At 46.1% G+C, this 15,560-nt stretch overlaps 1 protein-coding gene across 1 annotated transcript in view; it reads left to right on the plus strand.

The window, feature by feature from the left end:
- The window catches only part of DOP1B (DOP1 leucine zipper like protein B), a 130,012-nt gene that overhangs the window by 6,882 nt on the left and 107,570 nt on the right, over window positions 1-15,560 (plus strand). The gene's annotated exons all lie outside the window — the stretch shown is intronic.

Consider the following 15,560-nt stretch of genomic DNA (forward strand, 5'->3'; position numbering starts at 1 on the left):
ACAAGGGAAAGTGGGTTGGGTCTAAGAAGACCAAAACTGATCACTTGTGGGCTTGACCTCGTGTGCCTTTGTTTATTTCCGTCCTGCCCAGAAGGAGGGTGATTACTGTGACCTTTAGGCAGATGATAACCCGGGCTCAGAGAGGCTGTGCCCGGTTCTGTTGCTGGTTACCTGGGCTCCTGGGTGTGACACCTGACTTTGGAGCCCGAGTGACGTATGGGAGCTGGGAGGTGGCTAGCTGAGTCTGGCGGTGGGGGGCGTCCCCACTCCCCAGCTCACACATACCAGGGGGGCTTGAACAAATCTCGCTAGAGAGAATTTGTCCATTTACTGCTTCAAGGGGTCAGGGGAAGAGAGAAGGTGGGCAGCCTGACCACAGGGGCGGCACCTGGGCAGCTGTCCAGCACCAACCGCCCAAAAGCAGCTATCAGCACCCACAGATGGCAGAGAGGAGATGGGCGGTTATTGCAGGTAGTGCCCAGGAAGCTGTGCAGTCTCTGCAAAGTGTATTTACAACATGTGAACCCCATGGCTGGTGCTGGCTGGGAGGAAAGTGGTAGTGTAAGTCACTCAGTTGTGTCTGACTTTTTGTGACCCCATGAAATGTAGCCCACCAGGCTCCTCTGTCCATGGAATTCCCCGGGAATACTGGAGTGGTTGCCAATCCTTTCTTTAGGGAATCTTTCCAACACAGAGATTGAACCCTCATCTTCTGTATCGCAGGCAGATTCTTTATTGTCTGAATCCCCAGGGCTGGGATGGAGACATATAATAAAACAGCAAATAAGAGCTTGAGAATGCTTTGGTGGCAGAGCTCTGACTTAGGACTTTTCTGGCTGAAGGTAATCACTGTGTTGCACGGAGGTAAGCTGCTTTTTTAGGGGAAAGCGAGATGCCCTGGAGTGGGACTTGGACATATTCCAGCTCTTCCACATATTTGACTATTTTAGTACTTGACTCTCCTGGAATCTAATAATACCATACTTTTGGGGAGAGGGGGACATGCTTACTGCTTTCTGTTGAGTTAAAATTCATGCAACATAAATTTTACTTTTTTTTTTTTTTACCTTTTTATTTTTGTTGTTTGTGCTGGGTGTTTATTGCTGGGTGAGCTTTTCTCTAGTCACGGCGAGCAGGGGCTACTCTAGTTGCACAGGCCCCTGACGGTGGTGGCTTCTCTTGTTGCAGAACACGGGCTCTAGGACCCAAGGGTTTCAGTAGTTGTGGCGCCCGGGCTCTAGAGCACAGCCTCAGGAGTTGTGGCGCACAGGCTTAGTTGCTCCGTGGCGTGTGGGATCTTCCCAGACCAGGGATCGAACCTGTGTCTCCTGCCTTGGCAGTGGACTCTTTACCGCTGAGCCACCAAGCCCCGACCAACCATCACCGCTGTCTACTTCCCAGACATTTTCACCACCCCAAGGGAAACCCTCCCCATTTCTGTCTTTACTCAGGCCCTGGTAGTCACTAATCTACTTTCTGTATCTGTGGATATTTCATATAAAAGGAATCATACGATAACGTGGCACTTTTGTGTCTGGCTTCTTTCACTTAGCGTGTTTCCAAGGTCCATCCACGTTGTAGCCTGTATCAGTACTTCATTAAGTTTTATGGCTGAATAATGTTCCAGGGTATGAACAGACCACATTTTGTTTAGCCATTTTTCAGTTGGCTCTTCTGAGTAGTCCCATATGGATATTTGTGTACAAGTTTTTGTTTGAACACCTGTCTTCATTTCTCTCAGGAGTATACCTAGGAGGGGAATTAGTCACGTGGTCACTCTATATTGAAGTTATTGAGGAACCATCGAGATGTTTTCCTCAGTAGCTACCCCGTTTCACATGCCCACCGGCTACATATTAGGGCTCCAATTTCTTCTCATTCTCAGTTTTCAGGGTGGTTTTCTTTTTTGACAGTAGCCAGTTTAGTGGGTGTGAAGCGGTATATCTTACATATCTTAGGGTTTTGATTTGCATTCCCCTAATGACTAAAATTTTGAGTATCTTTTCACTTGCTTGTGGGCCATTTGTATATCTTTCTTGGAGAAATTTCTATTCAAGTATTTTGTTTATTTTTTTAACCATGTTGTTTGTCTTTTTGTTGTGATTTGTAAGAGTTTCTGTTTACATTCCGGATTCTGGTCACTTACAGGATTTTGATTTGCAGATTGCTTTTTCCCCCCATTCTTTAGGCTGTCGTTTCAGGTTTTGATCGTGTCTTTTGATGCACAGAATTTTAAAAGTTTTGATGAAGTCTCATTCGTTTTTCCTCTTGTTGCCTACGCTGTTAGTGCATATCTAAGAAACCGTTGCCAATTCCATGATCGCGAAGATTTACCCCTGTGTTTTCTTCTTCTAAGAGTTTTTAGTTTTTGTTTTTGCAATTAGATCTTTGAGTTATTTTGAGTTAATTTGTGTTTTTTGCTGTTGTTGTTTTTCATAGATGAATATTGAGTGTGTAGTAAGAATAAAATTACTTCATAGCACACGTGCAATTCAGACATTCAAAATTAAACAATCTATGGTTGGGAAATGCAAACAATATGATAAATACATGATATGAAATACGTGATAAATGCAATTAAAAAGTACATGATAAACACATTGACCATATTATTGTATATAACCAGAGACATTAAATGTCTCAGATGGAAGGAGTGTAGGTTTGGGGCATGTGCAAGCATTCTAATGTTCTGGAAATATGTTTTTTCTTTAAATCTAATGTTTTATATCAGAGTACAGTCGACTTACAGTATTCGTTTCAGGTGTACAGCAAAGTGTGTCTGTTATACATACATGTATGCCATTCTTTTTCAGGTTCTTTCCCCATGTAGGTTATTACAGATTATTGAGTAGAGTTTCTTGTGCCATATAGTAGGTCCTTGTTCATCATCTATTTAGTATCTGTATAGTAGCATGTATATGTTAATCCCCATATCCTAATTTATTTTCCCCCTACCTTTCCCTTTTAGTAACCATATCTTTGTGAAATCTGTGAGTCTGTTTCTGTTTTGTAAATGAATTCATTTGTATTATTTTTTAGATTCCACTTATAAGTGGTATTATGTGATACTTGTCTTTTATATACTTCAGTTAGTATGATAAGCTCCAGGTCCGTCCATGTTGCTGCAGATGGCATTAGTTCATTCTCTTTCACGGCTGAGTAACACTCCATCGTATACTTGTACCACATTATCTCTATCCATTCATCTGTCGATGGACAGCTAGGTTGCTTCCATGTCTTGGCTCTTGTAAATAGTGCTGCAATGAGCATTGGGGTGCGTGTTTCTTTTCAAATTATGTTTGTCTCTGGATATATGCCCAGGAATGAGATTGCTGGATCATATGGTAGTTTGTTTTTAGTTTTTTAAGGAACCTCTATACTGTTCTCCATAGTGGCTGCACCAATTTACATTCCCACCAACAGTGTAGGAGGATTCCCTTTTTTCCACACCGTTTCCAGCATTTATTGTTTGTATACTCTTTGATGATAATCATGCTGACCAAGTTAATTTTTGTACATGGCTTGAGGAGGCTCCAACTTCATTCCTTCTCATGTGGAAATCTAGTTGTTTTACATGTGGAAAGCCATCTATTGAAGAGACTGTACTTTTGAAGGGTCTTGGAATCCTTGTTGAAAGCCAGTTATCTATAGAGAGATGTTTAATTCTGGACTTTCCTTTTTTTCTATTGGTCTATATGTTTATCCTTATGCCATTTTGTTTATTGTAGTTTTGTGGTAAGTTTTGAAATGGGGAGGTAAGAGTACTTGAACTTTGTTGTTCTCTTTCAGAGTTGTTCTGGATTCCTTGACATTCTGTATGAATTTTAGGATCAGCGTGTCAGTTTCTGCAAAAAAGCCAAGTGGGATTTTGACAGGGATCGCACTGACTCTGTAGCTCGCTTTGAGGAGTATTGCCATGTGCACAGTAGTGTCTTCTAATCCATGAACACAGAGTATTTTCCCATTCGTTTAGGAACACGCACACACATATGTATGTGTTTTTTTGGCTGTACTAGGTCTTCCTTGCTGCACAGGCTTTCCTTTAGTTGCGGTGAGCGGGAGCTCTTCTCTAGTTGCAGTGTGCAGGCTTCTTGGAGCAGTGGCTTCTCTTGTTGTGGAGCACAGGCTCTAGGGCACGCAGGCTTCTCGTTGTGACTCACAGGCTCAGTAGTTGCAGTTCCTGGGTTCTAGAACACAGGCTCACTAGTTGTGGCGCACGGGCTTAGTTGCTCCAAGGCACGTGAGATCTTCCCGAAGCAGGGATCGACACACCGATGTCTCCGGCATAAGCAGGCAGATTCTTTACCACTGGGCCACCAGGCAAGCTCAGAACATGTTTATTTTGAGGTAGGTAAAATTATGAACTTGAAAAATACAGCTCTTGAGCAGTGAGTTATCCTATGAAACAGACTTTGTTTCAGTGTGCCGGAGAAGCTTTCAAAAATGTTGAATCATTGTAGCCTGCCTTTTAAGTGTAGGATATTGAGCACAGCTGCGTCTTTCTTTAAGGAGCTTTAGAAGTGTTAGCCATTCCTTTCAGTGGTCGTCTGAGTGCCTAGAATGTGCCAGCACGTGCCAGGGTGCAGCAGAGAGCAAAACTGACAAGACCCTGCCCTCATTCTGGTGGGGATGGGGAAGCTGGATGGAGAATGAAAGATAGACCTTGTTAGTGAGTGATGAGTGTGGTGGGAATGGTAAAGAAGGCAGTGCCTGGTGAGCATAGCTGAGATGGTGCCATTGGATCAAGTACAGAGGCTCTAGTGTGTCCGAGGCTGGGGAGGTTGTCACCGAGCAGGCCAGGGATGGGGAGAGGCTGCAGAGGAGAGGGGTAGGGAGGGCATCTCATCTTGCCAGTCCTTTGGAGCTGGCGTCTGAGGGTGGCCCCTGAGTTGGGGGCGGCTGCCCAGCAGCAGGCATGGCCTGTCTTCCCTTTTAGGTGCTGGAACCATCTCCAGCTGGTCTGCTGGGTGGGGTCAGGCAGAAACAGGGAGACCAGTTAGGAGGCCCACGGGTAAGGGCTTGGATTCTGAATATACTTTGGAGGTATGACCAAGAGGCTTTGTCCTCAGAGCAAATGGGAAAGACGAGGGAAAAAGAGGAGTCGAGTATGACTTGCAGGTTCTCCTGGGTTGGGGGCTCGAGGAGCTGAAAGGCTGTGATAGACTGGGGAGCAGCCGGCCCCTCGGGCCAGGCAGGGAGACCACAGGTTCCCACCAGAAAGCGTGCGTTTGAGCATCCGTCAGATGTCCCTGTATGACCTCCGTGGGTCTTGGGATGGATGTGAGTTTGAAAAGACAGCTCTTTGTTAAAAGTCGTCCCCCCAATTCCATGTAACCCCACTCTTAGGTCCTCTTCACGCCCGCTTCCTGTTCTCTGCAGCCATGATGGGCTGATGAGGGTGAGCTGCCCCCTGCACGAACTTGCTCAGTGTCGGGGAGACGAGGCTGATGCTGTCTGTTCCCCCCGCAGCCCTGCCAATAACAGTGGACATCCGGAGAGAGCCCACTGTGGGCCGGGGGCCTGGCGGTCATCCTTGTCCAGGCGCACAGCATGGCCTGAGGCTGGACCCAGACTAAACAGCCTGTGCCTGATCAGAGCCGGCAGGTGGCAGAGGGGGGCCCAGCCCCTGAGCAGAGCCTTCGGCTCCTCTCACGTCTGAGTCCGTGGCTCACAGAGAGGACAGGGATGCCCCTCTGCTTTCTTTGTTAGCCAGATGAGGGAGACCTGATGATCAGCCCCCTTTTGCTGGTAAAATTACCTAACTCACTCCATGTCCTGTGGCTGCAAAGTGGCTTTTACGGGTTGAATTGTGTCCTTGGAAATTGATGTGTTCTCACCCCCAGTATCCCAGAGTGTGGCCTTATTTGGAGATCCAGTCTTTACAGAGATAGCCAGGTTAAAACAAAGTCCTTATCCAACATGATGACTGTATCCTTGTAAGAGGGGACAAGTTGGACACAGACACAGAGATGCCGAGAGGGAAGGCGCCTTGCGAGGGTGAAGGCAGAGACCAGGCTGATGCGGATAGAAGCCAAGGAATGCCGAGATTACCGGAAGCTGTGGCGCAGCCTGGAGTGGGCTCTCGCTCACAGCCTCGGAGGGAACCAGCCCTGCCGACACTTGCCGACGCCTTGATCTCAGCCTCCTGGCCTCCCAGTTCCATGGCCTTAAGCCTCCCTGTGGCTGGTGCTTTGTTACAGAAGCCCTCCAGCAAACTGACAGAGCAGTAGAACCAAGGTATATACTGAACACTTAGGTGCTAAGGGCCTGATGTTGAGCACCCATTCCTGCTCCCATGGAACATAAGGCTTTGCTGGCAGCAGACAGAACAGTAGTTAAACACGTGATGTCAGGTGCTGAATGCTCAGAAGAGAAATCAGCCGGGAGAGTGGGTAGCAAGGAAGGAGGACGGGGCGCTCGCTCAGACAGAGACGGCTCTTTGATAACGTGACATTTGAGATTTTGAGCAGAGGCCCGGATGCGTCGCGCTGGCTGGCAGGGACGCCATCTGGGGCCCGGGCCTGAGTCCAAGGTCCAGGAGGGGACGGGCATGGCTGGAGAAGGAGAGGTGATAGGAGATGAGGAGGAGAGGGAGCCCTCCTCCCCGGGCACGTTATCCTGCGGTGAGGGGTGCCACTGAGCTCCTGGGAAGGCGTGGAGCAGGGTGACCCATCACTGCCTTTTCCCCGGAGAGGAATACCTCTGGCTGAAGTGTGGGGAGGGAGCCTGATCATGGGAGCCTGCGGGAGGGGAGGGGGCAGCTTCAGCACCGGGTGGATTGGAGTTACTGGACGCAGAGGGTTTGGGAAGGGACTGGAGGGAGCAAGCCTCCTGCAGCTTAGCAATCACTTATTTCTGGGAGGCTCACAACTACTGCATTCAAGGAGTAGGAGTTGATGTGAATAAAGAATTTTCTTAGGGCTTTAGTGATGATCAAATTTCTTGCATGGACTCTTGCATGGATACAGAAATTCAGTGAGTAAATTAGTGAGGAGTTAATTTAAAAAAAAAACTTTATGATGCAAGAAGAAGCAGTATCGTGGTCTTTAGGTTGCAAAGTTAGGTCAGGTTGTATTCTAATGAAAGCAGATGATCGCAGGTTCTAAAACATAAACCACGGTCTCACAGCAGAAGTGCCTCTGGCTCAACTCTTTGACAAGAAAAAACCGAGCCCCAAGGGGTCTCTTAGTTTGTCAGACTACAGACAGATTCTAATTGTATCGTTCCTAAAACTTGCTAAGCTTTCAGTACCATTAAAAAAATTTTTTTCTGTGTTAGGGAAAAGTTTATCTTTTGTAGTTGTTATGTGTATCAACCTGAATAGAGTAATTTTTGCTTCATAGTTTGTCTTGAGACTTCAAGCTGTCACCTTTCACTGATCATTTTAAGATGAATTTTAATCAAGTGCATTTTGAACCCTTAGGAACCCAACCACCATACCAAGCCTAGATTGTAAATTTAATTATGGAAATGAAGGCTAGTTTATTTAAACTCTGTACATTTAAAAAAACCTTAGCAGTAAAACTTCTTTAAAAAAAAATGTTGTAACGCTCCTAAATGAGCCACCCTCTTTTGGCTGCTTTTATGCAATATCCTACTGTTTCACAAAATGGCCCGAAAGTGGGTGGCATGCATAGCAAGAGATGTAGGTCTTGGGTGTTGCGTGTTTCAGCTTCTGAAGTGTTACTGCTTAATGACAAGTACCTGCTTTTTAAAGCAGAGCCTCTTTGGCATGATGAGAGGAAGGTGGCTGAAACTCAGAGGCCAGGTGAACTGTTCTGACTCTTTATAGGTGAACTCCGAGACCTCTTCTACCTGATAACTTGATGAGGTCACCTGGATCCTGATGTTTACCTGCGCCCTGATCAATTACTTCTCTATTAAACAGTGTTAGTTCAGGTGAAGCATCTTGCAGGTCTGGAGGCTGGAAGTCCAAGATCAGGGTGTCAGCAGATTTGGTTTCCTCTGAGGCGTCTCTCCTTGACTCAGCTGGCTGCTTCCCACTATGTCCTCCTCTCTGTGGTTTGTGTCCTAATCTCCCCTTCTTATGAGGCCACCAGTCATACTGGACACCACCTATATGACCTCATTTTACCCTGGCCACCTCTTTAAGGGCCCTGTCTCCAGCACATCTGCATTCTGAGGTACCAGGGGTCAGAGCTTTGATGCATGAATTTTAGGGACACAGTTCAGCACGTAACAGGGTGTAATAATGAAGTACAGATCGTCTCTCCATAGATCAGCATTTTAAAAAAGCTTGTTTCTCATGGAAGCTCAGATGGCTTTCGTCCTGTGCCTCATGGAAGGGTAGAGTGTTACTTATTTCATCTCTTCTTGCTGCCCTGGAGCACCGTGAAGATCTGCGGTTCTCCTGTGTGTGTGGTGACCCAAGACGTGCCTGGAACTTCTGGGCCTCTCAGGGCAGCCTTCCCGACCGCCGTAGTTCCCTCCGGACGCTGCCGTAACCATCCTGCAGCCCGGGGGCTAATCGACAACACACATTTATTTCTCACTGTTCTGGAGGCTGGAGTCAAGGTCACGGTGCAGGCGGACTCAGCGTCTGGCCAGTGCCCTCTTCCCGGTTCACAGTCAGCCGCCTTTGGTTCTGTCCTCACATGGTAGGGGGCAGGGAGCCCTGCAGGGCCTCTTTCATAATAAAACGGCACTAATCCCACTCACAAGGGCTCCACCCTCATGACCTCATCACCTCCCAAAGGCCACTCCTAAGATCCTCACGCTGGGGAACACACTTTCAGACCCCTGATGGGCCTGATGACTTGTGCCGCATCCAACAGCCCCTCACCAGCTCGGCACCAGCCAGTTAGTGGGGACTGTTTGTGGGTGTCTTCTAGGAAAGGTCAGCCCTCCAGGTGGGGCTTCCCCATGTGTCCCCCCCGAGAGGGCCCTCTCAGTCCTCCCCAACCTGTCCTCTGTCCGCTGAGACACAGTTGGCATTGCCGCCCGTGATATCCACTGTACCAGACTCTGCTTAGCACGTGAGCTGAAAGTAGGGCCGGGAGCCCCCGCCTCAGCCCCGGGATGCCTGGTTCCATCACGTGAGCTCACCTTCAGGACCTCGTCTCGTAGAGAAACGGTGTCTGTTTAGGGCATTTGTTCTAGTCATCTTCAGCAACCTGTGCTGTTGTCTGGAGGGGTGACCTTGAGGGTGGAAGGGGTCAGGTAAAAGGGGTATCCAGGTCATACTGGAAAGACGTGAGCCAGAAGGCCTCCTGAGGAGAGACCACATTTGAGGATGTTGGCAATTAGTGATGCTTCACTTGTCGGCAGAGTGGGTCCTGTGCCTTTGCGGGAGAGTGGTGAGCAGAGGGCCCGCTTGTCTCTGGCAGTGTTCTGATGGTCTCGATGCTGGGGTTTAGGAGGCACAGCTAATAGCACTCCCATTCCTAGTCGTGAAGGTCACGCCACTGTTCTGTCTTTCATCATTGGTGGGGGATGTCCCGGGGCCCAGGTGATATCACTGACTCCTACCCACTCCAGGTTATCCCGGGGGAGCTGAGAACTGGCAGGAATGTTGCTGCTCGGGGTCGAGAGCGCGGCCTCGCTATGAGCCGCTCAGACACCATAAGGCCAACAACATAGTCCTTCTGAAAGGAGTGTTTCTCTTTGCTGAAAGGAGTCTGATACACTTGGAGTAATTTATAGCTGAGGTACTCTATTTTACATCTGAGCAAAGGATTTTTTTTCTTTTTCTGGCTAGTCTTCTTTTCAGATATACTGAAGGGATGGAAATAGTCCAGATTTGGGCAGATGAATTATTCTTCCAGTAAACTAATGATGAACGCTCATCTGGAAAAAAAAAAAAGAGAAAAGGCTCATCCAGCAGAATGGAGTATATGGACAAGGGAAAGGGCTTGTGATTCACTTACATGTTCTAAATAATATCAGGAAAGCTAAGAAACCAGGACTGAGTTGTGTCCCCCCGAGCCCCACTCCCACCACCAAATTCATGTCAACACAACTCCCAGTGTGGCTGTACCTGGAGGTGGCATTTTCAGGAGATAAGTAAGGTTCAGTGAGGTCATATGGGTGGGGCCCTAATCCAGTAGGACCGTGGCCTTCCCAGAAGAGCAAGCTCTCTTCCCTCCACACGAGGACCCAATGAGAAGGCACCTCTGTAAACCCGGAGGAGAACCGAATCAGCTGGCACCTTGATCTTGGACTTCCAGCCTCCAGAACAGTGAGAAATAAACTTCCGTTGTTGAAGCCCCCCCGGACTGTGGTATTTTGTTATGGCAAACTAATACAGAAGGAAATGAGTTAAGCCGGGCTATTTTTCGAAAAGGACGACCGTTGGAACATGAACACCAGCACTCAAGCTTGAGTTTGAGCCAAATACAAGCGTTCCCATTTATTTATCTTTTTAAATGGTCTTTTCTTTTTTTTTTTTAATATAGCTTTGTTGTGCAGTAAGCTATACATTTATGAAGCACTTAATTGACGAGTTCTGATCTTCAGTTCAGTATGGGGGCTTCTCTGGTGTTTCAGACAATAAAGAATCTGCCTGCAGTGCAGGAGACCCAGGTTCAATCCCTGGGTCAGGAAGATCCCCTGAAGGAGGAAATGGCAACCCCCTCTAGTCTTCTTGCTTGGAAAATTTCATGGACAGAGGAGCCTGGCGGGCTACAGTCTGTGGGGCCACAAAGAGTGGGGCAGGACTGAGCAACTGAGCATGTACACGTGGAACCTTCACCACATAAGATAACGAGCATGCATCCATCACCCTGGAAGTTTCCCCATAGCCTTCTGTGATCCCTCCTCCATCCCCTCTCTTTCCCCATCCCTAGGTAACTGCTGGTCTGCTTTCGTTTACAATTCGACTTTGCATTTTCTGAAATTTTATATTAACAGTCTCATACAGTATGTGTTCTTCTTCACCCTCGCCTCGCCTCCCCCCACCCCACAGTCTGTCTTCTTTTACTCAGCAAAACTCTTCTGAGAGTCATCCAAGGCCTGTGTATTGATGGTTTATTCCTTTTTACTGCTGAGTACAGTTTTATGGATATACACCATTTACTTGGTCATTTGCCTATTAATGGACACTGGGTTGCTTCCAGTAGGCAGGTAAATATTTAATTTTTTAAAAACTGCCAAATTGTCTTGCAAAGTGGCTATATCGTTTTACATCCCACCAGCAGTTATAATAACTCCAGTTCTTCCATATTCTTACCAACACTTGGTATGGGCAGTCTTTCTTTTTTAAGTTGAAGTATAGTTGATTTATAGTATTATATTAGTTTTAGGTGTACAGGATAGAATTCAGTATTTTTGCAGGTTATACTGTATTAAAAGTTATTATACAATAATGGCTATAATTCCCTGTGCTATGTTATATAATATATCCTTGTTGCTTATCTATTATATGCATAATAGGTTGTATCTCTTAATCTAATACCCCTAATTTGTCCCTTACCCCTTCCCTAACCCCTTCAGTGGTTTGTTGTCTATATCTGTGAGTCTGTTTCTGTTTGGGGCTTCTGTTTGGCTCAGCTGGTAAAGAATCCGCCCACAAAGTGGGAGACCTGGGCTTGATCCTTGGGTTGGGAAGATCCCCCAGAGAAGGGAGAGGCTACCCACTCCAGTATTCTGGCCTGGACAGTTCCATGGACTGTATAGTCCATGGGGTCGCAAAGAGTCGGACACGACTGAGTGACGTTTCACTTTCTGTTTGCATATACATTCATTGTATTATTTTTTATATTCCACATACAAGTGATATCATAAAATATTTGTATTGCATGATGTCTCTCTGTCTGACTTATTTCAGTAAGCGTAATGTTCTCTCAGTCCATCCACATGGCTGCAGATGCAGAATTTCATTCTCTTTTATGGTTGAGTAAATATTGCATTGTGTGTGTGCACATGTGAGCGCACACACACACACGCGCACACACGCGCACACACGCCACATCTTTGTTATCTGTTTTTCTGTTGATAGGCAGTCGGCTGCTTCTGTCTTGGCTGCTGCAGACAGTGCTGCTGCGAACAGTGGGGTGCGTGTCTCTCTTTAAATTAACGCTTTTATCTTTTCTGACTATTCAGGAGTAGAAATTACTGGATCATTACTGGTCATTCTACTTTTAGTTTTAATTTAGGGACCGCCATACTGTTTTCCATCGTATCTGCACCAGTTTACTTTCCCACCAACAGTGTATGAGTGTTCCCTTTTCTTCACATCTTCTCCAACAATTGATATCTGACTGTTTGATGATAGCCGTTCTGACAGTTGTGAGGAGATATCACTGTTGTTTTGGTTGCATTTCTTTAATAATTGGTGATGTTGAACATCTTTCCAGGTGCCTGTTAGCTGCCTGTGTGTGTTCTTTGAAAAAACATCAGTTGAGGTCTTCTGCCCATTTCTGATTGAGGGTTTTGGTTTTTGTTTTTTTTTTTTTGGATACTGAGTTGTCTGAGTTCTTTGTATATTTTGGATGTTAACACCTTGTCAGTCTATCATTTCCAAATATTTTCTCCAATTCCATAGGTTTTCTTTTTGTTTTGTCCACGGTTTCCTTTGCTTTGCAGAATCTTTTAATTAGGTCCCATTTGTTTATTTTTGTTTTTATTTCCTTAGATCCAGAAAAAATATTGCAATGAGTTCTGCCTATGTTCTTTCATAGGAGTTTTATGGTTTCCGGTCTTACATTTACACCATTTTGGTCTTTAACCCCCTTTGAGTTTATTTTTATATGGTGTGAGGTGATATTCTAATCTCATTGTTTTAGATGTGCCTGTCTCATTTTCCCAGCATCAGTTGAAGAGACTTTTTTCCATTCTATGCTCTTGCCTCCTCTGTATTTTTAGATTGATTAACCATACAGGCATGGATTTACTTCTGTGCTCTCTAGTCAGGTTGCATAGATCATAGACACATAGATTAATGGAACAATGTGTCTGTTTTTGTGCCAGTACCATACTGTTTTGATTACAATAGCTTTGTAGTATAACCTGAAGTCTTGAGAGGCTGGTAACCTCTAGCTTTGTTCTTTTTCCCCTATTGCTTTGGCAATTCAGGGTCTTTTATGGTTCCATGTGAATTTTAGGATTATTTGTTCTAGTTCTGTGAGAAAAACATCATGGATATCTTAACAGCAATTGCATGAAATCTGTAGATTGCTTTGGGTAGGATGGCCATTTTAACAATATTAATTCTCCTGATTTAAGAGCATAGGATATGGCAGTCTTTTTGTTTTTGGCCTATTGGTAGGAGTGTGGTCATATCTCCCTTTATCTTTTTCATTCCCAAATGATTAATGATCAGATGGTTACTGTGTGATCACCGTATATTTGTTTTAACCTGATAAAAATACAACACAAATAGAATTCTAAGACTCTCTACATCATTTCGATATATGTAATAGTGAAACATTGGGAATGACCGCCCTCAGTAGGGGATGATGCAACAATGTGATGACCAGCAGTGTTCACCTGAGGTGGACTTGTAGTTACGTGAAAAATACTCAAAGTAGAGGGGCAAAAAAGGCAGGTTGAACAGTTCATGTATAGCTGCGTCTCCTATGTGTGTATGTGTATGTAAGAAAAAAAGGGACTGAGGGGGCACTGTATAGGGATGGCAAGATCTTGAAACCGTTTATTGTTAGACGAGTTCACTTCTGGTTTTTCACAATTCTAAAGCAGGTTCTAACAGGTGTCTTTGTTCCTGTGGCTGTTTGTGTAAGGTGCGTCTCCCGTGGTGGAGCTGCTGGGTCAGTGAACGTAGAGCTAAACCTTTGGACACACGAGTCCGTGTGGACTTTATTGTGCTCCACTAATTGTCTGCATGGTGCCGGGGACACGCCTTGCAGCTCCTGTGCTTCATGCCTTTATCTGGCAGGAACATGGTTTCCACCCTAGCCTAATAACCACTCTTCGGTTCTAGAAGTTTTCTACCTTTCCCAGGTGGTTTTCTTCCAGGTGAACTTCAGAATCATTTGCAAAGTTTAAAGAAACTCTTACAGGGGCTGTTGGTATTAGGTATCAGTTATTGTATATTTCAGGGAGAGGTGACATCTTCACACAGTCGGGCTTCCTCCCGCCTGGAAATGTGGTGGTCTCTTCACTGACTGAAAAGCATTCACTTAGGTTCCTAAGCATTGGATTGTGTTTCTTACATAGATCCTTACTGTATCTTAAATATATTAGATATTTTATACATGTATTTTTTTTTGCTATTTTCAATGGGATTATTTTACACTGTCTGTTTTAATGACTGTTGCCACATTGGAAACTATCAATTTACAGAATTTGGAAACTAGCCAACTTGGTGAATTTATTTCTTAGTTTTTTTTTTCCAGCTAGTTGCATTGAGTTCTTCGGGTAGACAGGTATACATACCATCAACCAGTTCTGTTTGTGTTTTTTGTTAGTGTCTTCTGGATCTAGGTTGAACACCGGTGATACTGTCAGTGCTTCAGTAACAGTACCATGAGCTGCTGTCTCAAAGAAGTTGAAAACTTCAGTGCCACCCTAAGACTGAAGTTTCTTGCTCATGAATCAGTTCTGCAATGGTGGGTCCAGGTTGGGCGACTGACGTTCACATGATCATTCCACAGGCTCAAGCCAGGGACCCTGCTGTCCTTAACACGTGGCTTCCAACATTTGCTGACATTCTATCCCACCGGAAGGGGAGGAGCATCTACGTGTGCCCGGACTTTAAAGGCACAAGCTGCAGCTTTGTAGATGCTGGGTTTGGAGGAAGGAGGCGGTGTTGGGCTCGAGCCAACCTGGAGAGAGTGAGCCAGGCCCTCGGGCCTCGGCCACCACCACTGGGCGTGCCGCTGGCAGCCCCACCACCCACCCCCAGCAGCTCCGTTTAGCATTGCCTGCTTCCACACAGGAGCGCACCCCAGGATGGGGGTGCCGGACCAAGTGGGCTTCCGGCCGGCCAGCACCGTGGTGGAGAGTTTCAGCCCCGACCTGAAGCTGAACTACCATCCCCAGCGCTGTGGCTGCCCACCCCCGGTGCCTCTCGGTGCACAAGGCCCTTGTGGGCCAGGGCAGCCCAAGCACCGGGGAGGGTGCGTCCCATTCTGCTCCAGTGGGTGGGGGGCAGTTGGGAGGTGCCCCTGGGACTTCAGTCCCAACACTGAGTCTCACTTGAGCACGCCAGTTCTATTCTCCGTTGTGAAGTTTGAAGAACATTGAGTTCTACCAGTAAAGCGTCTGTGTCTGAAGCCTCTTTGGAATTTGTAATGAGACTCTTACCTGCCACATCTTCTTTCTTTCCTCCCAGCTCTTAAACTTTTGACAAGTTGGTTATTAGGCTTTTGGTTTGTCTGTTAGACCTGTCATTTGCATGTGGGTTAAAATACGTTTAAAGAGCAGAAAAATAAGATGTTTCCAGACATTTTACCATCTGTGTCTAAACGGTAGGCTTGCATTTTTTATTGAATCCGCGTATACACGGTGGTTATTTCAGCCGTCTCCTCATCGTGTATGTTTCAGGGTTTAGACTGCACTCCGAAGGGTGTGTTTGCCCCGCCTGTTCATTTGCCTTTCATGTGGTTTACTGTAGAGCTCAGTTGCCTTGACCTTCATGATTT

Source organism: Budorcas taxicolor, chromosome 1 (assembly GCF_023091745.1).
Source record: "Budorcas taxicolor isolate Tak-1 chromosome 1, Takin1.1, whole genome shotgun sequence".
In the NCBI taxonomy this organism is placed as follows: Eukaryota; Metazoa; Chordata; class Mammalia; order Artiodactyla; family Bovidae; genus Budorcas; species Budorcas taxicolor.